Source organism: Schistocerca serialis, chromosome 4 (genome assembly GCF_023864345.2).
Source record: "Schistocerca serialis cubense isolate TAMUIC-IGC-003099 chromosome 4, iqSchSeri2.2, whole genome shotgun sequence".
NCBI lineage: Eukaryota > Metazoa > Arthropoda > Insecta > Orthoptera > Acrididae > Schistocerca > Schistocerca serialis.
In genome coordinates, this window is record NC_064641.1 from 219,126,170 (window position 1) to 219,152,002 (window position 25,833).

Genomic DNA, 25,833 nt, shown 5'->3' on the forward strand with positions numbered 1-25,833 from the left:
AGCACGTTGCAAATATACCTGTCAGAAACACTGAAACCAGTTCTACCCGGCAGTTTGTTCTAGCGCCTAAAGACAGGCAAACGCCACCCAAGAGGTACCGAGGTATAGCCTAAGGCGCTACGGCAGCCACTAGGCCGATTTGATGCTGCAGTTTCTGAAACTAAATTTCTAACGTGCACAACAAAGATGTATGGGTGGAACGAGGGTGTTGCCGAACTGGTAGGGTGGGATGGGGGGGGGGGGGGGGGAGGGACCTTAGGGGTATCGTTCCTTTGTCATTTCATTCACGCACATGTTCATGTTGCACTGCCACATGATCACGACACAGGAGGGCGGCAAACAAGAGGTTTGAAAAGCGTAAATGCGCTTTACTGCTTCTGATCACTTTCACATTTCGTCGAACGGTTTTGAACGGTTTCCTCCAGTAAAAGATAGCAAAAAATGAGATGGTGCTGCACTCTAAACAGGTGCTATTATGTTCAATGGGGAGCAGCCCCACAATGTCCTTAGATATGGTGTAAAACGTCTGAAGGTTTCAGCAGTGTCGAAGTTTGTCAAGAAATCTCCTTGTTGATCATCGCACTGTGAACTGCCTTTTTCGACTGTGAAATGTGTGGAAATCAACGCCCCAGGGAAAGGAGTGTTTTCATTGACGTTGAAACGTCCCCTTAGAAAAATTTATGAATTACTGTGCTGATAAACCTCTTACATTATTTGATTTTCAAACAGCTGAGCAGAACCGAACGTACTCAGGCATTTCGCTCTTTACCTATTCTGATCAACACTAAACTGACACACAATATTTTTAGCGCAACGCAATCTGACTTTCAATAATCCCTAAAAAAGAATGGCCCTGACTAACATTAACCTATACCTTTCACAAATCACTTACATCACAAAAATCTTCGTTATTCGAACTACTGCAACACAGCGAGCGCCACTACTGCCAGCCAAATAAAAGATTCAAAGTACTGAAGGCACTAACTACTGATAGGCATAGTTAGCAAATGAAATATTTTGATAGACAGCAATGTATTTACCTTAATAGTGTTCAAAAGTCATTATATATATATATACATATATATATATATCAGTTCATGATATCCAGTATTACAAATTTACTCTTTCTGGCGGACACACGTCCAGATCGTCCGCTCTTAAATTTCTGCCATCTCTCTCCCCACATCAACCACTGCTGGCGGCCCACCTCCAACTGCGCAACGCTACGCGCTGTTAACAGCCAACTGCACAACACTACAATAGCAAATTCCAACAATGCAAACCAGCCACAGACTGCACACAGCACATCCAGTGATTTTCATAAAGAGCGCTAGGTGACGTTACCAACATAAAAACCTAAACAGCCAACTTACAACGACATTTATGCCACCTTCTCAGGATTTTTCGTGTTGACTTTTAAGAGCGATGTCTCGGAAATGTTTTTCTCGGCCACCCGTAAGAAAACTGCGGGATTTCAATGCTGGGCGTCAGGGATCTGACCTCCTTCGCAGAGAGGTCAAAAGAAGGAGTGAAATGTGGGTAAGACGGTCTGTGACGTCCTTCCTATCGTGTGACACGTCCACGGTGGAGTTGGACAGAATTGTGGTGAATTTGGTGCCAATGTGGCACCATTAACTCACCTCACAGTTCACATGAACTTTGGAGCTGTGGTCTTTTTTTTTTTTTTTTCGCGTGTGTCAACGTCTTTTTGTTTGAAGAGTGGCCGAGCCCGAGTGTAGTGTCGCAGGGCGCCTCACTTTTGAACCATAACAGAGGAATGTTGCAGGCAGGTTTGAGGGATATTTCAAACTTACGCGCCGCAGTGGGAGGCAGTTACGTGGTTTTGAAAACTCCAGCCGTACAGGCATCGGAATGCCCAACTGTACCGAGCGAACGCCGTGTCATCCTCATCGATAGGCGTCATTGGATGCGGGTATGGAGGGGCATGTGGTCAGCACACCACTCTTCCGGCCGTCGTCAGTTTTCACGACCTGGGCCGCTACTTCTTAACCTAGTAACTGCTCTACTGGTCTCGCAAGTGCTGAGTGCATCCCACTTACCAACGGCTCTCAACAGACCCAGTTGGTCACCCATCCAAGTGCTACCCAAACCTGACAGCGCTTAACTTAGGTGATTTGACGGGAACCAGTGTTACCACTGCGCGGAGGTCTATTCCGAAGTGTAGCTTGCCTGGATATGGCGAGGCGCTTCCAAGGCGTTGTTTCAAAAAGATCATGATACTAGCAGTTTTAAATGAAAAACGTGTCAGGAAACCAAAACCACCAAAACACATAAAACGCACCTAGCAAATCTGGACCCAAACGTAATAGATAATTTGCTGTGCAGCGTCGAAGTAAGTCAGTATTCTTCAAAATTTCTGCAAGACTCTTGTATTTCATTTTGCAGCTGTTTCCAAAAATGGGTAAAGGACCTAACTGAACATGAAAAGGGCTTTTAATCATTGTATTACACTGGCTGAGCCATATGCTTTCGACATCCTTTTTGTAAACCGTGATGTCCGCGACACATTCTGAGATGTAGGTATAGACTAAATTATACTAGTAGATACTGCTTGATGGGGCGAAGATAGACCTTTTTGGTTACAGCGAGGACGTATTTCGCATATTGTAAGTAGGCTGTTTAGGTTTTTATGTTGGTAACGCCACGTAGCGCTCTATATGAAAATCACTGACTGTGCTGTGTGAAGTCTGTGGCTGGTTTTCATTGTTGGAATATTTGCTATTGTAGTGTTGGGCAGTTGGATGTGAACAGCGCGTAGCGTTGCGCAGTTGGAGGTGAGCCGCCAGCAGTGGTGGATGTGGAGAGAGAGATGGCAGAATTTTGAGAGCGGACGATCTGGACGTGTGTCCATCAGAAAGAGTAAATTTGTAATATTGGATATCATGAACTGATATATACATATGATGACTTTTGAACATTATTAAGGTAAATACATTGTTTGTTCTGTATCAAAATCTTTCATTTGCTAACTATGCCTATCAGTAGTTAGTGCCTTCAGTAGTTTGAATCTTTTATTTAGCTGGCAGTAGTGGCGCTCGCTGTATTGCAGTAGTTCGAGTAACGAAGATTTTTGTGAGGTAAGTGATTTGTGAAAGGTATAGGTTAATGTTAGTCAGGGCCAGTCTTTTGTAGGGATTATTGAAAGTCAGATTGCGTTGCGCTAAAAATATTGTGTGTCTCAGTTTAGTGTTTATCAGAATAGGTAAAGAGCGAAATGTCTGAGTACGTTCAGTTCTGCTCAGCTGTTTGAAAATCAAATAACGCAAGGGATTTACCAGCACAGTAATTCATACATTTTCTAAGGGGATGTTTCAGTATATATAGAAGGGGAGGATAGAAGGAAGAAAGATTAGGGTTTAACGTCCCGTCGACAAAGAGCTCGTTTTAATGAAGCACAAACTCAGACAGTACAGGTAGTACAGGTGTCAGGAACAAAACGGCGGCGTCTTTCTCAGTGAAACCATTCCGTCTTTCGTCTTAATCGATTTAGGAAAGATAACCGGACAAATATTTCAACTTTAGGCTCACTGAAAATGCGAGTCTAGTTCCCTGACCACTACGCCACGTCGTTCAACACGTGAAGCACGGACGCGGAAGTGATGCGCGGGCCCGAGACACTCGCCAGTGTGACAAGCCGTCGCACCGTCGTGACGTCAGAGCAGCGCCGGCAGGTCGGTACGCCGTGCGCCCACACCGCGGCTACGCGGACAGGCGGCACCAATTGGCGACGTCTCCTCTGTGGGAACATCCGAGCCGGCATCCGCTGTCGCGACCTCCCACACTCACTCGCTTCCAGCAACCTATCTGCCCTGGAAACCTGGGCGCTGATGCACAGTGGATGTGTGAGCTCTCAAGTCGCAGTTTAAAAGCTGCTACTGCCTGTTAAACATGGTGCATCACTCAGGTACTAATGTTCTGAAAATATTCCCCTTCTTCCACTAAATTTTGTTTCCATGAATGAACTTTTGTATCCCGCCTGGAAGGCGGCGCGTGGGTCTGCTCCTGTAAACTGAAGGGTAGGCCGAATGTAAGAAGCGAATAGGAGCAGGAAAAGGTGAAGTACGGCGGTTCTGCGTATTAGTTACAACTCTTTTACTGGCGTTTCTTTTTCTTTTTTTTTACTTTATAGGATTGCATATTCTCACAGGATGGCAACACAGTGAAAGAACTGGAAGCGAGGTATAGCAAAGCTAATGCAGTGAGCGCTCAGCTACGATCTACTCTCTTCTGCAAGAAGGAAGTCAGTACCAAGACTAAGTTATCTGTGCACCGTTCAATCTTTCGATCAACTTTGTTGTATGGGAGTGAAAGCTGGGTGGATTCAGGTTACCTTATCAAAGGGGTTGAGGTTACGGATATGAAAGTAGCTTGGATGATTGCAGGTACTAGTAGATGGGAACAATGGCTGGAGGGTGTCCACAATGAGGAAATCAAAGAAAAACTGGGAATTAACTCTATAGATGTAGCAGTCAGGGCGAACAGGCTTAGATGGTGGGGTCATGTTACACGCACGGGAGAAGCAAGGTTACTCAAGGGACTCATGGGTTCAGCAGTAGAGGGTAGGAGGAGTCGGGGTAGACCAAGGTACCTGGATTCGGTTAAGAATGATTTTGAAGTAATAGGTTTAACATCAGAAGAGGTACCAATGTTAGCACTGAATAGGGGATCATGGAGGAATTTTATAAGGGGGACTGTGCTCCAGACTGAACGCTGAAAGGCATAATCAGTCTTAAATGATGATGATGATGATGATGATGATGATTACTTTATAGAGTTTCCATTCCCCCCGAAGGGGGCGGGCTGGCAGCAGCTTAGTACGCCGCTCTTCAGCCTGCAGAATTTTTTTTAAAAAGGTGAAGATAATAAATAATAAAAGCAGGCGATAAAATAGATGACTTAAATGGTAAAATGGCGGAAAATTGAACTTAAAACATAAAACAAAGGGTTGATGATGCTAATAAAATACACAGGAAGGAGACAGGTAAAATAATAGACAGACAATTTAAAAAAAAGGCGACAGTCTGGTTTCTGTTCGCAAGTGATATAAAATTCACACCCAGAGACAGCATGATTTCTGTTCGCAACACTTTGGAAAGACACACAACACTGAAGACTCACTTGAACGCTGCACTAAAAACTTGGCACAAATATGACATACCACAGCTGAGGACAGACGGGAATCGGGGCGAGGGGGGGGGGGGGAGGGGAAACTTGCACAGTAGACGATGGGAAATAAAAGGGGGGAAGGAGAGGAAAAACGAAGTGGGGGGAGGGGTGAAAGAGCCGATGGAGGACGAGGACCCACAAGAGAGGGGGGGGGGGGGCGGACAGACGCGAGAGGGAGTGGGGAAAGGCCTAGGAGGGGAATGAAAAAGGACTTGGGGGGGGGGGATTGCTGGTGTATGAACATGTACAAATTACAATATTACTTAACTTTGGCTGAGATGAGCAAGTAGGTGCGAAGCCGCACAGGCATCAACGCTAACAGCTGCTAGTAGTTGGACAAACTATCACTGAAGTAACTGAGGTAACAAAGTCTGTAATGACTAGCCCCCTATGAAGTAAAAGCTAAGTTGCTTGGTCGTCGGCTAGGAATCAAATGGGCAGAATCTGCAACGGCGCTCGTACAACTGTACAGCGGTGGCTAGAGGGCGCTGTCGTCTGTGTAGGTGTCGTAGTGCCAACCTGCGAACTTGCACCTACGCCGTGGTATCGTAGCTATCGGTACCACATGAACAACAACGCGATCTGTCTTGAATTAATGAAATATTAGGTAGAAAGCATACTTTCATTGTGCAATGGAACATATGAAGGGGTCCCTAACATTTGTTAAAGTAATGCAGAATTATAAATCCTAAAACATCTTACATCTACATCTACATGAATACTGTACAAATCACACTTAAGTGCCTGGAAGAGGGCTCACCGACATCTAGAGGGTTGGATCCCCTCCTTCGAAAGCGTCAGATTGCAAAGCCTGGGCTACTCTCAGGGTGGAATCTCCGTCTTCGAAGATTGTGTGTGTCTGTCTGTCTGTCTGTCTGCCCGCTGCTGTCGCTGTTCGTTCGTTCGTTCGTCCGTCCGTCCGTCCGCCTGCTGGCTGTCCATCGCCGTCGTCGCAACCGCTGCCGCCGCCGCCGCCGCCGCCGCCGCCTGCTGTTCGTCCGTCTGTTCGCCGCCGACGCCGACGCCGACGCCGCCTGCTGTTCGCCGCTGCCCATCGCCGACGCCGACGCCGCCTGCTGCACGTCCGTCTGTCCGTCGCCGTTCGTCTGCAATGAGTACTCCCACCTCCACCGTCATCTACACCTCCCCCTCCCCCTCTCCCACAGTCACTTCCTGGAGTGCCGCCACTGGCCTCCCTCTTTCCACCTCCCCTTCCCTTCCTCCACCCCCCCTATCTCCTCCCCTGCTGTATACCCACACCTCTACACCCTTCCTCCAGCCTCCACACCCTCAACAGCTCCCACTACTACCCCCGCCCTCACGTACGCCTCTGTTGCCGCCTCTGCTGCCGCCCCTCAGGTGGTTGGCTTCCCCTCTCTCACCGACCCCGTCGCTTCGTCTTCTGCATCTCCCGCACGCATCACGTTGCGCCGAGCCACCATCGCCACCACTGAACCAGCTGCTTCTCCCGGTGCCTCCACTACGCCACAGGGATCTGCCACCCGCCACCTCCCTCTCCTCCCCGTCCCTCTCCCCTCCTCCCAGCCTCCAGTCTCCAAAAAACCCCAAAAGCGCGTCCTTACCGACTCTGCTCCCGCCACTTCCCACAAAAAATCAACGCCACCTCCCCCTCCCCCTGCCGTCACCATGGACACCACCCCTCCTCCTGCCACCCCTACCTTGGCCCCCACCCTCCACACCTGTGTCCTGTCCACTCCCGATCCTAAGTTCCTCGACGCTCGTACCCTCACCAAGGAAATACGAAAGTACTTACCTGGTGCTCCCATCTCCCAACTCATTCCCCCGCAGGGACTCAGTCCTTATCAAGTCCCCGTCCCCATCATTTCACACAGACCTCCTGCGAAAACTCCCACGAGTTTTGTTTGGCCCCCACGCCTCTCTGACACCCTTCCTTTCCGCTTCCACTCCTCGTCAGCCCCAGCCTCCCCGTCGCCCCCCCACCTACACCGCTGTGATCACCAAGCTCAGCCCGGTGATCACAGAGGATGAAGTGTTGGTAGAACTGAACTCCCACCCGGACTTGGAAATCCGCTCTGCTCGCCGTATCCACAATGCCTCTGGTCCCACCTACCTCATGCGGGTATTCTCAGAGTCCGCCCCGTCCATAGACCATCTCCTCACCCAGGGTGCCCTGATATACCACCGTCGCCACCCTGTTGAATCCTCCAAATCCCCTCCCCAATCCTACCGTTGCCAACGGTGCCTGATGTACAATGACCACCTGACTCCCAACTGCAAAAACCCCCCCCACCTGTCCCCATTGCAAGGCCTCCCACTTTCTCAAGAACTGCCCCAACCTCGCTGCTCCTCCTTCCTGTAATACCTGCAATGGCCCCCATCCCACATACTCCCACAAGTGTAAAGCTAAACCCCCTCCAGCCACCCCTGAACTTACAGTCCCAGTTCGTCCCGTCGATCCTCCTGTCCATCCTAACAATTCCCTCCGTCCACCCCCCCACGGCCGAGGACATCATCCGGTTCATTACCGTTGTACTCCAAAACATTCACCCTTTTCAGCACCCGCACACCTTCCAACAAATATCCCTTGCTGCTCGCTCTGTTTTCCACCTGAACACCTTCGCCACTTACTCCCACAACCAAGCCCACTTCACCTTCACCCGCCTCGACACCCTAGTTTAAGTCTCTTCCCTTCCCTCTCTTCCCCCCCTCCTTCCCGTCATGGCGCGGCACGAGTCTCGCATCCTCTTCCAGAACATTCGCTCCTTCCGCTCCAACAAATACCTCCTCATGCACACCCTCTCCCACCACCAGGTCGACACCTTCCTCTTGAACGAAACCTTTCTCCAGCCCCACCATTCTATCCGCTCCTCCCCCTATATCCTCCACTGCACTGATGCTCCTGGTCCTCGTGCGCAAGGTGGAGTCGCGATTGGCCACCTTAAGCATATCCCCGTCCGGCCACAACCTCTCCTCAATGACCCCACTGAACACCTTATCCTTAGCGTCTTCTTCCCCTCCCTCACCATTACCTGTGCCACCATCTATGTCCGCTCCACTGTTCCTCTTCCTTATGACTTCATCTCACACATTGACCACACCTTCTCCACCTATGTGATTGCCGCCGACCTCAACGTCCATAGCCGCACTCCTGCTGCCCTTCGGCGGTGGCATCAGTTCCTCTCCACCATCCAGGGTGACCTTGTTCCCATTCCCCAGCACACCCGACCCAAAAGTAACACCACCCCCGATGTTGTCATTGCCTCCGCCAACCTCCTTGGGCGTATCACTGTCGCCGTCCTTGACCCCACAGGTAGCGATCACCTCCCTGTCCTTCTCACCATAACGTCTGCAAACCGCCCCCCTCCAGCTCCGCAACCTGCACCCCCTCCCAAGGTCGTCCATGACTATCGCCGTGCCAACTGGGATGCCTACCGGGACTCCATCTCCACCCAGGTCGAAAGCCACCCTCTTACCTATCGCCATCCTGACGACATCATCCGCGCCTCGTCCTTCCTTCAGACGGTAATTACTGACGCCGTGGAGGCCCATGTTCCTACTAAAACCATCCACCCACACCGTCCCACTCTCCCTCCGCGGGCTGTCCTCCTCCTCCGTGAATCCCGCCGCCTCTATCGCTCCTTCCTCCGCACTCGTGACAGGGATACACTCCAACGCCACCGGCAAATACAGCGACACGTACGGAACCTTATTACAGCAACGAAACGCCGGGACTGGCGCCAGACCTGCACACGACTCAATGCCACCCTCCCTATCAACTCCTCCAAGTACTGGTCTGCCTTCCATCGTCTTACTGGTTCCCTTTCCGCTCCCCACTACCCCCTTCTCCATAACGATCGCCCCCTTCCAGACAACCTCAGTAAGGCCAACCACTTTGCTTCCCACCTTTCCGAGGTCTTCTCCATCCCCGATGATCCCCACTTTGATTATTCTCTTTTCCCCACCGTCATGGAACGTGCTGATACCTCAGTCGCTCCACTTGCTCCTAGTCTCCAGTACTTGGGGCAGTTGCCCCCCTCCGACGTCAACACTCCCATCACAGCACAAAACATTAAACTTCTCCTCCAGTCCAAACGCAACACGGCCCCTGGTCACGACTGTGTCACCTACCGTCACCTTCGAGAAAGCCCCTATTCCTTCCTAACTGTCCTCGCCCATCTCTATAATGTCATCCTCTCTACTGGCTTCTACCCTGACCTGTGGAAGACCTCCCGCGTCCTCCTCTTCCTCAAACCCAACAAACCCCCTTCTGCCGCCTCTTCCTATCGTCCCATCTGCCTCACCTCCGTCTTCAGTAAGGTCCTTGAATCCATCCTCTCCCACCGTATCCATCGGCACCTTGCTCAACACCACCTCCTCCCCCTTACCCAGTGTGGCTTCCAACCCTCCTTCTCTGCTGACGACCAACTCCTCAACCTTGTTCACCTTCTGTCCCTCCAGCTCAACTCCCGTCGCTCCGCCATTTTTGTTTCCCTTGACCTCCAAAATGCCTATGACCGTGTATGGCATCCCGGTCTCCTCTTTAAACTCCAAACCTACGCCCTGCCTATCAATTTTGTCCGTCTGGTCGCTTCCTTCCTCTCGCACCGTCCTTCCTATGTCACCCTCCACAACACCAACTCCCGTCTCTTTTATCCCACGGCTGGCGTCCCCCAGGGTTCTGTCCTCTCCCCTCTCCTTTATCTCTTGTATACAGCTGATATGCCCAAGCCACCCCCACCAGTTCACCTTCTCCAATATGCTGATGACACCGCCTTCCTGGCTCTCTATCCTACCCTTCAACGGTCTCAACGTACCCTCCAAACCCACCTTAACCAGTTCACCACTTGGTGTAACCAGTGGCTCCTCCGTCTGAACCCCTCCAAAACCCAGGCAATCATCATAGGCCGTACCACTCGCTCCTTTCGCCTCCAAGATTTCTACCTCACCGTTTATGGTCGTCCTATCCAACTCACCCCCACCCTGAAATACCTTGGCCTCACCCTTGACCGACACCTCACCTGGACCCCTCATCTCCTGACCATCCAGCAGAAAGCCCATTCCCGCCTCCGCCTGCTGAAACTCCTGTCCGGCTGGACATGGGGATTGCATCCTTCTACCATCCTCCACACCTACAAATCCCTCATCCGTCCTATCCTCTGTTATGCCAGCGTCGCCTGGATCTCCGCCCCCACCCGCTTTTACAAGGCTCTCCAAATCCTTGAACGCCATGCGCTCCGCCTTGCCTTCCGTATCCGCCTTCCTTCCCCCACACGGCTCCTGTATGAACTGATCCCCTTCCCCCACCTCCTCTTGTTCCTCCAACATCTCCGCATCCTTTACATTGTTCGCAGGGTTGATCCCCCCCGCCCTCTGGTTTCCTCCTTCCTCTCCACCCCTCGCCCGTTGCCGCGCCTCTATCGCTGTATCCCTCCCTCTCTCCACCTCCACACCCTCCATCTCCTTCATCAGGGCAATTTCCAACGCCTCCCCCTCCCGGATGACGAACTTCGCCGTGACATATACCCTTCCTTCCAACTATAACCCGGCCTTGTTCCCCCCCCCCCTCCCCAGGGCCCCCTTCTCCTCTTTCCTCCTTCTCCCAGAGCGGATTTTCCTCCATCCCCCCCTCCCCTGAGACCCTGCACCCCATACTTGCCTCTCTCCTTCCCACATCCCTCCCTACCTGGCCCTCTTCCGAGCGCCCCCCATTCCCCTCCCCCACCTCTTCCCCTCCCTCCCTTCTTCAGTTCTCCCTCATCTCCTTGAACCTGGCAGATCCTCTGTATTGATCATCATCAGTATGCCACGTCAGTGTTGTGTTTCGTGCTATTTCTCGTGTGCGTCCAGAGGTGTGATTTTAATTGTGTACTGCCTTGAGGTTCGCCGTCAGTGTTACGTTGTGTGCTATGCCATCCGTCAACACCTTTATGCTCCAGTCATACTGTGCCTTGTGTTCTTTTAATCGTCGCAGAGTGTGGCTTTTTGTGTGTGCTACTTTTAAACAGTTTTTTTTTTATCTCCATTTTACAGTCACCCCATTTTTTTGTATATTGCCTTCCATGATGTTCTCCCTTTTGTATATCTATGTTCGCCTTCTTCTCTCCTTTGCTGTTTTTAAATGTCTTCTATTGTTTTGTTCTATGTCTTTCGGCTGAAGAGCAGCGCATATGCTGCTGCCAGCCCGCCCCGATGGGGAATTGAAATACAATAAAGAAAAAAAAAAAAAAAAAAAAGGCTCACCGAACCACCTTCACAATCCTCTATTACTCTATTATTCCAATCTCGTATAGCACGCGGAAAGAACACCTACATCTTTCCGTACAAGCTCTGATTTCCCTTATTTTATCATGGTGACCTTTTCTCCCTATGTAGGTCGGCGTCAACAGAATATAAGGGGCATTCAAATGAAACCCTGTCACTAGTGTAAAGTAACGGTAACGATTTTACTAACTCAAAAATGTAGTTATAGACAGTACAAATACTCGAAAATAGTCTCCAAAACTGTTGGAACATTTATTCCATTGCGACCCTAGCCGGTCGGTTCCATCCTTGAAGAAGCTGCTGTCGGATCCAGGCCTGGACCGAGTTACACACATCGTTGTCCGTTGCGAATCGATGTCCACGAATAGCTTGCTTTAGAGGTCCAAACACGTGAAAGTCACACGGTGAAAGGTCCGGACTGTACGGTGGATATTCAGCATTTTCCACCGAAACTGCAGCAATGTCGTCTGCACCGCATTGGCCGTGTGTGGGTGGGCACTATCACGCAGGAGGATAACGCCATTGGACAACATGCCTCGGCGTTTCGACCTGATGGCTTGTCTAAGGTTCTGTAAAGTGACTTGATAACGCTGGGCCTTGATGGTGTTTCCCCGTTACAGGAACTCGACAAGCAGTGGCCCCTTGTGATAAAAAAAGAAGGACATCATGACCTTACCAGAAATGGTGTACACGGCCTTTGAATCTTTTGGAGGTGGTGAAGTCGCATGTTGCCACTGCATGCTCTGACACTTGCTCTCCGGTTCGAAATCGTGACATGATGTTTCGTCACCTGTAACAGCATGCGACAGAAAGCCGTATTCCTCCTCATGGTAACGTTGCACATGACTGAAAGACAGTTCCATTCGAGTATTGCGCTGTTCGGCGATCCGCAACCCACTGTGCATAGATTTTTCGAAAGGTCAAGTGTTGGTGCATTATGGTGTGATGCCCACGCTAATACCAGTAACCGATGGATCTCGTCCACGGTGATTTTGCGGTTGTCGAAGACTAAAGCATTCACTTCCTTAACCACTTCCGGTGTGATGACACGTTGGGCCTGTCGAGGACGAGCATCGTCATCCAGAGACTCGAGCCCCTCAAGGAATCGTTTGCACCATTCGAGAACCCTTGAAGGAAGTTAGGAAACTACTGCGAAAGCAAAGACAGCTTCACTGCAAGTTTAAACGCACCCAAAACCTCTCAGACAAACAGAAACTAAACGGTGTCAAAGTTAGCTAAGGACGGCTAAGCGTGAAGCGTTCAGTGAATTCGAAAGTAAAATTCTATGTACCGACTTGACAGAAAATCCTGTGAATAGAAAAGCAACTGAAATCACTCAACAGAGGAAAGTCCACTGGACCTGACGGGATACCAATTCGATTCTACACAGAGTACGCCAAAGAACTTGCCCCCCTTCTAACAGCTGTGTACCGCAAGTCTCTAGAGGAACAGAAGGTTCCATATGATTGGAAAAGAGGACAGGTAGTCCCAGTGTTCAAGAGGGGTCGTCGAGCAGATGCGCAAAACTATAGACCTATATCTCTGACATCGATCTGTTGTAGAATTTTAGAACATCTTTTTTGCTCGCGTATCATGTCATTTCTGAAAACACAGAATCTACTCTGTAGGAATCAACATGGATTCCGGAAACAGCGGTCGTGTGAGACCCAACTCGCTTTATTTGTTCATGAGACCCAGAAAATATTAGCTATAGGCTCCCAGGTAGATGCCATTTTCCTTGACTTCCGGAAGGCGTTCGATACAGTTCTGCCCTGTCGCCTGATAAAGTAATAGCCTACGGAATATCAGAGCAGCTGTGTCGCTGGATTGAAGAGCTTCTAGCAAACGGAACACGGTATGTTGTTCTCAATGGAGAGACGTCTACAGAAGTTAAAGTAACCTCTGGCGTTCCACAGGGGAGTGTTATGGGACCATTGCTTTTCACAATATAGATAGTGTCGGAAGTTCCATGCGGCTTTTCGCGGATGAGGCTGTAGTATACAGAGAAGTTGCAGCATTAGAAAACTGCAGCGAAATGCAGGAAGATCTGCAGCGGATAGGCACTTGGTGCAGGGAGTGGCAACTGACCATTACCATAGACAAATGTAATGTATTGTGAATACATAGAAAGAAGGATCTTTTATTGTATGATTATATGATAGCGGAACAAACACTGGTAGCAGTTACTTCTGTAAAATATCTGGGAGTATGCGTACGGAACGATCACATAAAATTAATTGTTGGTAAGGCGGGTGCCAGGTTGAGATTCATTGGGAGAGTCCTTAGAAAATGTAGTCCATCAACAAAGGAGGTGGCTTACAAAACACTCGTTCGACCTATACTTGATTATTGCTCATCAGTGTGGGATCCGTACCAGGTCGGGTTGACAGAGCAGATAGAGAAGATCCAAATGGCCGTGCGGTTAAAGGCGCTGCAGTCTGGAACCGCTAAGAATCCCACACCGCTCAGCAGTATTCTAAAAGAGGACAGACAAGTGTAATGTAGGCAGTCTCCTTAGTACATCTGTTACTTTTTCTGAGTGTCCTGCCAATAAAACACAGTCTTTTGTTAGCCTTCCCACAACGTTTTCTATGTGTTTCTTCCAATTTAAGTTGTTCTTAATTGTAATTCGTAGGTATTTTGAATTTACGGCCTTTAGTATTGACTGATTTATCATGTAACCGAAGTTTAACGGATTCCTTTTAGCACTTATGTGGATTACCTAATACTTTTCGTTATTTAGGGTCAATTGGCAATTTTCTCCCCGTACAGATAACTTTTCTGAACCGATTTGCAGTTTGTTTTGATCTTCTGATGACTTTATTAGTCGATAAACGACGGTGTCATCTGCAAACAACCTAAGACAGCTGCTCAGATTGTCTCCCAAATCGTTTATATAGATAAGAAACAGCAAAGGGCCTATAACACTACCTTGGGGAACCCCAGAAATTACTTTTGCTTTACTCGATGACGTCCCGTCAATTACTTCGAACTGTGACCTCTGACAGGAAATCACGAATCCAGATAAGATAAACTAAGACAATATTGCACAAGCACGCAATTTCACTAGAAGTGTGTGGTACAGTGTCAAAAGCCTTCCGGAAATCCAGAAACACGGAATAAATTTGAAATCCCTTGTCAACAACAATCAAACCTGTAACTGTAGCGCCGGCCGCGCCGGTCTAGCGGTTCTAGGCGCTCAGTCAGGAACCGCGCGACTGCTACGGTCGCAGGTTCGAATCCTGCCTCGGGCATGGATGTGTGTGATGTCTTAGGTTAGTTAGGTTTAAGTAGTTCTAAGTTCTAGGGGACTGATGACCACAGATGTTAAGTCCCATAGTACTCAGAGCCATTTGTAACTGTAGCTGTGTTTTTTCTTATAGGGAAAACATGTAAATGCAGATGTAAAGAGGATCTTACTAGTTGATTAACACCTGATAACAAGAAACGTGAATCACAAAAGAATCATCTCGCGATATACACTATGTGATCAAAAGTATCCAGACTCCTCGCTGAGAATGACTTGCAAGTTCGTGGCACCCTCCATCGGTAATGCTGGAATTCAGTATGGTGTTGGCCCACCCTTAGCCTTGATGACAGCTTCCAACTCACACGTAACGTCAGGTGCTGGAAGGTTTCTTGGGGAATGGCAGCCCATTCTTCAAGGAGTGTTGCACTGAGGAGAGGTATCGATGTCAGTCGGTGAGGGCTGGCTCGAAGTCGGCGTTCCAAAACATCAGAAAGGTCTTCTATAGGATTCAGGTCAGGACTGTGCAGGCCAGTCCATAACAGAGATGTTATTGTCGTGTAACCACTCCTCCAAAGGCCGTGTATTATGAACAGGTGCTCGATCGTGCTGAAAGATGCAGTCACCATCCCCGAATTGCTCTTCAACAGTGAGAAGCAAGAAGGTGCTTAAAACATCAGTGTAGGCCCGTGTTGTGATAGTGCCACGCAAAACAACAAGCGGTACAAGTCCCCTCCATGAAAAACATGACCACACCATAACACCACCGCCTCCGCATTTTACTGTTGGCACTACACACGCTGGCAGATGACGTTCACTGGGCATCTGCCATACCCACACCTTGCCATCGGATCGCCATATTTTGTACCGTGATTCGTCACTACACACAACGTTTTTCCACTGTTCAGTCGTCCAATGTTTACGCTTCTTATACCAAGCGAGGCGTCATTTGACATTTACCGGCTTATGAGCAGCCGCTCGACCTTGAAATCCAAGTTATCTCACCTCCTGCCTAAAGGGGATAGTACTTGCAGTGGATCCTGATGCAATTTGGAATTCGTGTGTGATGGTCTGGATAGATGTCTGCCTATTACACATCACGACCCTCTTCAACTGTCGGCGGTCTCTTGTCAGTCAACATACAAGGTCGGCCTGTACGGTTCAAATGGCTCTAAGCGCTATGGGACTTAGCATCTGAGGTCATCAGTCCCCTAGACGTAGAACTACGTCAACCTCACTAAGCTAAGGACATCACACACATCCATGCCCGAGGCAGGATTCGAACCTGCGACCGTAGCAGCAGCGCGGTTCCGGACTGAAGCGCCTAGAACGGCTCGGCCACCACGGCCGGCTCTGGCCGTCGTCGTCCGGTCACTGGCGGATGGTAGTCGGCCGGCAATTGTCGGAGGCGAAGTCGATATCTTCATGCTCAACGCCGCCCGTGGCGCTGGTGGAACTCGCGCAAGTGGCGACTCTCCATGGCACTGGCACCAGCTCGAATCTTTGCGCCTGTGGTGCTTTTGCCCTGGCTGTGTCTTGTTCGGACGACACAGCAAAGCTGTGGCAGAAATTGGTATCACTGTCTCCAGTAAAGATGGAAAAAATGAAAGTGGCGGGCGCAGCGACGCCGAGAGAAAGTTGATGACTTCCCTGCATCGTCACTTTTGGATCTTAATTTTTCATTCTAAAACAACCACGAAATTAAGGCTTCAGCAAATATGCCAACATTATGGCACGCCAGTGCAATTATAGGTTGCTATAGAATCGAATTTGCCCTGTCCCCCAAGGGAAATTACCGATGTTTTCTCTTTATATGAAGTTTGTTGTGCACCTCCCGTTTTTAATCCATTAAAGCACATTGAGCATTGTACTACATTGCGACCGCGCTTCATAAAAAATCCTTTCAAACTAGAGATGGTGCCATCCTGCAATACGATCTGTGTCTAGCAGGACAGTGAGAAACTACGATATACACCAAATGTGGGCAGTCTTGCATACTGCACATAAAAGCATATTGGCTAGGAAGCCACACTACACGACAACAGGTACATTATTGTCAAAGCAATGCTGTACCAATTCTTAAGTCATATGCTTGATGCTAGTTTTTAACTGTCGGAGTCTTTATTAAAATAGCATTAATCGTTTTTCTAGTTTTCTATAACAACCTAATACACACATCAAAAAAGTTTTGCATCATCGCGGTTCCCAGAACTCCTGAAGATAGACGTTGACTGTCGATATTTTATCACAGACACAGTCCCTTTGATTGTTCAGACATGTCACTAAACCCGCCCAAAGATGTAAACAGCCATGCTTGAGCAGAACCTATTGGACGGAGGTGGTCCGACAGCCGATCAGTCCCAGTCATTCCATCAGGAAAGAGGTACACGGCTCGTGTTGTCTGTAGTTCAACCATGAATAGACGGTTAATACCGCGGTTCGATCGCGTCCGCGTTGTTACTTTGTGCCAGGAAGGGCTCTCAACAAGGGAAGTGTCCAGGCGTCTCGGAGTGAACCAAAGCGATGTTGTTCGTACATGGAGGAAATACAGAGAGACAGGAACTGTCGATGACATGTCTAGCTCAGGCCGCCCAACGGCTACTACTGCAGTGGATGACAACTACCTACGGATTATGGCTCGGAGGAACCCTCACAGCAACGCCATCATGTGGAATAATGCTTTTCCTGCAGCCACAGAACGTCGTGTTACGACTCAAACTGTGCGCAATAGGCTGCGTGATGCGCAACTTCACTCCTGACGTTCATGGCGAGGTCCATCTTTGCGACCACGACACCATGCAGCGCGGTACACATGAGCCCAACAACATACCGAATGGATCTCTCAGGATTGGCATCACGTTCTCTTCACCGATGAGCGTTGCATATGCCTTCAACCAGACAATCGTCGGAGACGTGTTTGGAGGCAACCCGGTCAGGCTGAACACCTTAGAGTCAGTGTCCAGCGAGTGCAGCAAGATGTAGGTTCCCTGCTGTTTTTGTGGACATTATGTGGGCCAACGTACGCCACTGGTGGTCGTGGAAGGCGCCGTAACGGCTGTACGACACGTGAATGTCATCCTCCGACCGACAGTGCCGTCATATAGGTAGCATATTGGCGAGGCATTCGTCTTCATGGACAATAATTCGCGCGCCCATCGTGCACATCTTGTGAATTACTTTCTTCAGGATGACAACATCGCTCGACTAGAGTGGCCAGCATGTTCTCCAGACACGAAGCCTATCGAATATGCCGGGGATAGACTGAAAAGGGCTGTTTATGGACGACGTGGCCCACCAACCACTCTGAGGGATCTACACCGAATCGTTGTTGAGGAGTGCGACAATCTGGACGATCAGTGCCTTGATGAACTTGTGGATGGTATGCCACGATGAATACAGGCATGCATCAATGCAAGAGGACGTGGTACTGTGTATTAGAGGTATCGGTGCGTACAGCAATCTGGACCACGACCTCTGAAGGTATCGCTGTATGGTGGTACAACATACAATGTGTGGTTTTCATGAGCAATAAAAAGGGAGGAAATGATGTTTATGTTGAGCTTTATTCCAATTTTCCGTACATGTTGCGGTACTCTCGGAACCGAGGTGGTGCAAAACTTTTTTTTATGTTTGTATTTGAAATCACTGCAAATTTTACTAATAAACGTAACTTGTTCATGAGGAAATTTAAAAGCCAAAAATTTTAACGCTAGTGGTATGGCAAATTGATATGACATGTTTTATCCGGTTATTAGTAGAAAATAAAAAAAAGACTGCTATAAGTTAGACAAAACAAAGCAAGGATGAAAGTCTGCAAGTAATACATATGTTATGTCCTACAAGGGAACACCCGGAAACGCAATAGCACATATTCTCGAAAACAGAAGAGAACCCCATAAATTCTCATATACCCGTAATATTCTTAAATGAGTGTAAAAGCAACTTGAAATATGACCTATATCCACGGAAGACTTAATGAAGATCGATGTTGGTCCTTGTACATTGGACAAAACTTCGTCGGAACAACGAGGACCCATCAGCAAAACTGAAGAAAACATGTAATATATATGGGGCGACCAAAAACTTTCCATTCGAATGCTGTACAGTCAAGAATCGGTATACCAGTAGTCATTAAGCAATCATCCCTTCGACGCACCGGGTTGAAGATATTCCGTTAGTAAAAGACCGTGTCCTCGGCCGACAGGTAACGTCGACTCTTCAAGTCATTTTTAAAGGAGAAGGCGTGATAAGCGCATGGGAAGACATCAGAACTATAGGACGGGTGCTCGAGCGCCTCCCACTCCATTTGGCTAAACTTCTCTGTTACGATATTTACGATATGGGGACGAGCGTTATCATGAAGTAGCAGTACCCCTTGTCGCGGTTTTGCCGGACGTTTCGCCTTAATTGCAACCTGTAATTTCTCAATCGCTGCGCAGTACCGTTCCCCAGAGATGGAGACGCCAGATGCCTTGAAATCAATAAGCAGTGGTCCCCGGTAATCAAAGAATAGGCTAAGGCCCGCTTTTACAGCAGGTAGCTGGCTCGCACGCACCTCGGAGAGACACCATTGCCACACCTATCCCTTACCTACATGTTGGTGGTTATACAACTTCATCGGAGTCGCTGCATTTACATTGCAGCAACACACGCAAACGCCACTTACAGTATTACCGTAAATCAACGCTAGCAATGAACGCTTGTTAACACCGAAAATGCAGGATGCATGGCACCTACTACCGATAAATAACTTTTTTTAATTGTATGTAAATATTTGTAATTAAATGCTTTCTTTTAATAAGTAAGGATATTGCTTCACTCTATGTATACATTTAGGTAGATGTCTGTTGACGTTTCATTGTATTTATCTGTGTTTTACTGTGAAACTTCAAGCTCTCGGAAAAAGCCAAAGGAATTGTTATTTGCATCGACTAGCAACGATAATAGCAGTGCTTGTGCGTTGTAAAATCTTTGGCTAGGGAGTTGTTGCGCAGAGCGCGCGGAGAGAGGGGAGACAGGTTCCAGCGCTTGTAGTGTGCGGAAGTGTGGTGTTAACGCTCTCGCAGTAGAGAGTACCATTTTCGGCGTCATCATGTACGCGCGCCGGCCAGATGTCTAGAGCAGGAGGACGGACAGTGAACGGGCGGAAGAGGCTGTATTAATTACGATTGCCCGTTCCTATAATTAGCCGTGCCTCCACAAGATGCTACCGTCTCCAACAACAGCAGCAGTTCCAGCAACACAGTTTCGTCGTCGGCTCCGAGTTTCGTTGTATGCACAGCACTCAAGTAAGACTGTTCATTTTTAGAAAGTATTAACGGCTAGCCCAGCAGCACAGCTGAAAGTGATTTGATTGATAAGATTTATTTAAATAATAATCGGTTAAGCTCAGGGCGATTGTGTCCACATTGCCTCCAGACATTGTTACCAAGCAGGATCCTTGTTCCCTTTTCTTCTCCTAATATCCTAACTGAGTGACATAAGAAACAAATTGAATAGTTACAGCCAGTTTAGTAACGAATAATTTCTCTTTTAAGAATGTTAGCCTCAGTGTACTTTCAATTAACTGCTGTGCAACAGAGCCTTCAGTATATAAGTAAAGCATTTTCATTTTTCAAGTTTGAGAATCAATCACTGGAAAAAGTCCAAATCGAAAGAAATGCACAAATTAAGATTGCGGAACTTTTATTTATTTTACGTGTAGCTTGGAGCTAATGGCTGTTTGGTTTGGTACGTATTCTAGTATTTAATTCTGTTCAAGTCATTAAACAAGGCTCAGTTGTTCACACAATAATATTAAATCAAATTTGCAAAATAAGTATCGGTAAAGTAAGAGGTGCTTGTTTTTTTTCTACATTTCTTTGATGACGTTAAGCTGAGGTCACTGAAAGTCATTGTTCGCGTAACAAAGTTCAGTACTAACATACAGTTTAATTGCATATTTTCAAATCATCACTCGATTGCCTTTTTCAAAATTTAATGCCAAACATAACGTAAGAGTGACTTCTCAGTTTTCTTTATTATTACATACTCACTTAAAATTAGTGTAAAAAAAACGTGACAACTAAAGTGTTTAATAATTCATGTTTTTTTCCCATCATCTTGTACAGGATTTTGGATGTAAATTGCCCTAGTGGGTTGGCGACCGTTAATTACTTCCTTTTCGTTCATTAGTGTAACTTTTGGATTCATGATCGGTGGTACGCCTTTCTGTCCAGTGTTGTTCGTGAGTGATTGCACAAAATAACTTTAATTTTCCAAGTTATAGCCCTGTTCGGTTTAATTACTTTTTATTTTTAGTAGACTTTCTATCAGAAGGGTCGGTTGTACACTTTCCTCCTAGTTATCGGTATCACTTCTTCGGGAAAGATAGCCTTATGCAATTAGAAAAAATCCATTAGGCATACACGCGATCCACGGTTATATTTTATATCGCAAGCAGGATAGGTCGATTAGTAAGAGGGGGGTTACACGCTCTCAGCATAAATCCTGAATACAGCGACTTAGAAATGCCCATCTACGTAATATGAGTACAAAAGGCACAGACTTCTGAATTTAATACACAGATCGAGTCAGCACCCGCAGGCGCCAGCCACAGGAATAACCAGAGTAAGAGTTCAGCATCAGAGAAAGAGTGCTTTGTTTCACATCCGCAGGAGCCATGCAACCTCAAAACCCAACAGCCAAGCCACCTGAGTGGTCGGCTGCGCTCTGCCTTCAAAGTACAGTAAGCAGATATGGTCTTTGGCACACGCAACTTGGCACTTGCATCTCACATAGTGATAAATAGTATGAAGTACGTTTCTTATAGATGGCTTGAAAGTTCATCTGCGAGAGTTGCCCAGAAAGTAATCCACCGCATTTTTTTTCTGAGCCGAAAATAATGCTACGAAAGCGAAACGTTACATATGTACGAGGGCTGTCCAGAAAGTAAGTTACGATTGTTCGCGATGGCTACTTCTCTACGTAGTCGCCGTTCTGACTCAGACATTCGTCGTAGCGTTGTACCAACTTTCCAATACCCTCATCATAGAAGGCAGCCGCCATGCTTTCCGCCAGTTCTCTACGCTGGCCTAAAGCTCGTTGTCTGTGCCAAAATGTTGTCTTCATAGCCAGCGATTCGTTTGAGCAGAGATGAAACTCAGTGGGAGACAATTACGGGCTGATTGTGGGTAACCAAACATTTCCAATTGAAACGATGCAGGAACATCTTCAATGCCCCTGCAGAATAAGGCTGAGAATTGTCTTGAAGAAGAAACCGCACGACAGTTATGTAATGTTGGTTGCATAGCTTCAGGGGAAAATTCTCACCAGGCCCTCGTACTTGGCGGGAGACACTATTTTCTATAACATCTTTATGCGCTCGCTAAGAGCTCAGGAATGAAAAGAGCGGCATAATTCTACCTAGAGTCATACTAGAGACACTGCCCAACACATCTTTGCAAAGCTTTATCGGATTTTCATAGTCGTTTCCATTTCGCGACCGATCGTAACTTACTTTCTGGACACCCCTCGTAATATTTAAGCCTCCTGAGTGAGAGCGCCAAGTTTCCGTCACTTCCGACAGATAGCGTAGCTGCACGACAGTTTCAAAATGGCATCTCTAGGTGACGTACGTTACAAGCAACATGCCGTGATTTAATTTCTCACTGCACAGAAAGAAACTGTGGGGTATATTCATAAACGCTTGTGCAGAGTCTGTGGAGCATCTGTTGTTCACAAAAGTACAGTTATTCGCTGGGCACAGAGGGTGAGGTCATCAGAAAGCGGTTCGGCGGAGCTCCAAGATTTGCAACGGTCGGGGAGACCGTCCACGGCTGTCACACCTGACATGTTGTAGCGAGCTGATGTCGTCATTCCGCGAGAACAGATGCATTAGGACTCGAGAAGACATTTTGACAACGATAAGGAGGTGCTTCACACAGTGAAGCACTGCCTCTGTTACCACGACAAGGATTGGCACCGACAGGGCATAGACGCCCTTTTTTCGCGCTGGAGGAAGGCCATAGAACTGAATGGAGAGACACCATTCTTCCGTGTGTGTAATTCTCATTATGTTCAATCAAGAACTGCTGAAGAAAAAAAATTCGGTGCAGTACTTTCTGGGCAACCCTCATATTTAAACACTGAACCAACAAGTGATCCTCTTTAAACATTGAACCAACAAGTGAGCGAGTGCCTGGACACTGGTAAGAACTCTATTAGCCTGGATTTTGTCCAGTTTTCTTTCAGTCATCTAGAATTTTCAGTACGGCCTAAATCTTATGAGATAATGATACAGGCTTTAAGATATAATGGAGAAAGACGAGACAAGGAACTCTTCTTTGGAAATTACTAAATCCAAAATTGTATGAAAAAATTTAGAATTTACCTTTAGTATGCTGACAGTGACAAAAACTCAAGTAAATACATTTTTGTAATAATTTTATTGAAAATATAATGACATACATAAGAACAAGCATACAGAGTTCACAGAAAAATATAAAAATGATGAAACAAACAGCGAAAGAAGCCAAATGGTAGAAACCAGACTGCGGTAAACAATCAGGGCCAGAATGTCGCACCGCCAGAAGGCCCCTAGTACCCTGCCATATGATGTGAAATGAATAAATTTATTTTACTAGTTTTTATTATTTTGGTTGTGTTTATGTTATGTGATATTCACATCCATTTAAGGAGATCTAGCGTCTGTAAGATGTGTTTCCATGTTAAAAGTTATTGCTGTTACACTGTCTTCAAGTTGCATGTAGTTCTGAAGAAGACGGGTTTACATTTAGTGGAAACTATGGTTAAGGGTTGAATAAAACCACCTTTTCTGCAACTGCATGGCTGCCAAACCCCCCTCGACTGTTTATCTCCTCCAGTTTGCTGATGACACCGCCGTCATAGCTCTTTATCCTACCCTTCAACGGTCTCAACGTACACTTGAATCCCACCTTGACTGGTTCACCACTTGGTGTAACCAGTGGTTCCTTCGTATCAACCCCTCCAAGACCCAGGCGATCATCATAGGCCACACAACCCACTCCTTCAGACTCCATGATTTCTACCTCATCATTTATGGCCGTCCTATCCACCTCACTCCTACCCTCAAATACCTTGGCCTCACCCTTGACCGCCACCTCACCTGGACTCCCTATCTCTTTACCATCCAACACAACGTGCACAACAGACTCCATTTCCTGAAACTCCTGTCTGGCTGAACATTGGTACTGCATCTTTCCAACATCCTTCACACCTACAAATTCTTGATCCACCCCATCACTTGTTACGCCAGTATCGCTTGGATTTCCGCCCCTCCCAAGTTCTATAAAACCCTCCAAATCCTCGAATGCCATGCACTCTGCCTCGCCTTCCGTCTCCGCCTTCCATCCCCCACATGCATCCTCTATGACCTCATCCCCTTTCCCTATCTTCTCCTTTTGCACCCTGTATATTGTCCACCTACTCTATCCCCCCACGCCCTGGTGTCCCCTTCCTCTCCACCTCTACCCCATTGTTGCACCTTTACCGTTGTCTCCCGCCCTCTCTCCATCTCCACACCCTCCACCTCCTTTCCCAATGTATTTCCAGCACCTACCCCTCCCAGATTATGAGCTTCGCCTTGACATCTACCCTTGCTACCAACTCTAATCCCACCTTCCTCCTCCTCCTCCTCAGAGCTCCCTCTCCTCCCCCTCCCTTCCTCTGAGCGGATTTCCCCCTCCTACACCCCCTCCTTCTCCCATCCTCCCCTTCTGTGTCTCTGCACTCTTTTCTGCCTTGTGTTCCCTCTTCATCTCCCACCCTGCCCATCTCCTGCCCCTCCCCTCTTTTCCCCTCGTCTCCGACCTCCAGTCCCTCAGCAGGTCCCTACCAGTGGTTTTTTATTCTTTGTGAGTGTTTCGTTGTTTCCAGTGTTTTTTTATTCTTTGTGGGTGTTTCGTCATTTCCAGTTTTTTAAGTGTCTCGCTCTGCCCATATGGGACAAAGGCACGAAATTACAATAAAGAAAAAAACTGCATGGCTTCTTTGGATTCATTTACTAATTGTGTAACAGTCCATTTCTTCATCTTTGAATGCGCAATATACATGCTTATTTTCAGAAAAGTTGAGCGCCTTGAACGACTAGAGACAGAACGTTCGTATTCACAAGACATGTACACTAGTATGTTCTGCGGAAATGATTGGCATTTTAACCAGGGAGAGCTGTATCACAGTGACTGCATTCGCACAACACATACAGCGAAAACTCAAGGCCTTATTGTTTGGGACGCTATTGGGTACAAATACAAATCACAGGTGCTACGTGTCCTGGGCATTATGACTAGTGTGACCTATGTGACAGACATCCTGTGACCTGTAGACATACCCTTCTGTACAACACCAAGACACCATTTTTCAGCAAGGCAACGAACGACTACATGTTGCTGCATCAACATGTGCCTTCTTGGTGTCACAGGATGTCAGTCTTTTACTCTGGCCCACCAGATCACCAGACTTGTCGCCAATCGAAAATGTGTGGGACATGTTGAAACGATGGGTGCAGCGCTGTGACCCAACGCCAACCACCACAGTTGAACTTTGGAACCAGGTGAATGCAACGTGGATGGCTACACCTTAGAACGCCATTTGCGCCTTACAGGCGTCGATGTCATCACGCATGGAACAAGTAATCATGGCTCATGCTGGGCCATGTGGCTACTTGACAACGTGACATATGCTGAACGGAGGTGACTGAAATGTTAATCATTTCTGCAAAACCTACTAACGTATATGTCTTATGAATGAGAACGTCCTGTCTCTAGTCGGTCAAGATGTTCTGTCTTCTGTAATTTTCTGAACATGATTGTATTACATTTATCTACTTTCAGAGCCAACTGCCAGTCCCCGCATCATTTATAAATACTGTGTAGATATGCCTTCAGTTCGCTCAAGTCTTCTGGCGTCACTAGCTTATAATACAACAGCATCATCTGGAAACAGCCTCATGGAGCTTTCAAAGTTATCCATTAAATCGTTTACACAGGATGTTAAAAAGCGTCTACGGGAGGTGTTCAACGTGACGTGGCGTCCATTCACGGTAAAGCTCCCCCCCCCCCCCCCCCCCCCCCGACAAGTTCACCGGCGGTCCTGAAATGCCTGTCTGCATGTCTGCGTCAGATGTTTATGCACAT